Raw genomic sequence first — 435 nt, 5'->3', positions numbered from 1 at the left:
CGCCCCTGCCCTCCTCCCCTCCTTAACTTCTATCTTGAACCGCTCACTCGCCCACGGCTTCTTCCCCTCCGCCTTCCAACAGGCCCACGTCTCCCCCGTCCTAAAAAACCCCTCTCTCGACCCCGCTTCCCCTTCCAGTGATGGCCCCGTCTCCTTCCTACCCTTCCTTGCCAAACTCCTAGAACGAGTCGTCTGCACTCGCCGCCACGAATCCCGCTCCTCCAACTCTCTCCCGGCCCCCGGCCCATCTGGCTTCCGTCCCCTCCGTTCTACCGAGACCGCCCTCTCAAAGGTCACCCGTCACCTCCTTCTTGCCAGATCCGACGGCTCCTTCTCCCTCCTCATCCTCCTCGACCTCTCGGCCGCCTCTGACACCGTCGACCGTCCCCTCCTCCTCCACACCTTATCCCGCCTCGGCTTCACGGACTCCGTCCC

The sequence above is a fragment of the Ornithorhynchus anatinus genome, chromosome 1 (genome assembly GCF_004115215.2).
Source record: "Ornithorhynchus anatinus isolate Pmale09 chromosome 1, mOrnAna1.pri.v4, whole genome shotgun sequence".
Taxonomy (NCBI): domain Eukaryota; kingdom Metazoa; phylum Chordata; class Mammalia; order Monotremata; family Ornithorhynchidae; genus Ornithorhynchus; species Ornithorhynchus anatinus.
This window is presented reverse-complemented; position numbering follows the sequence as displayed.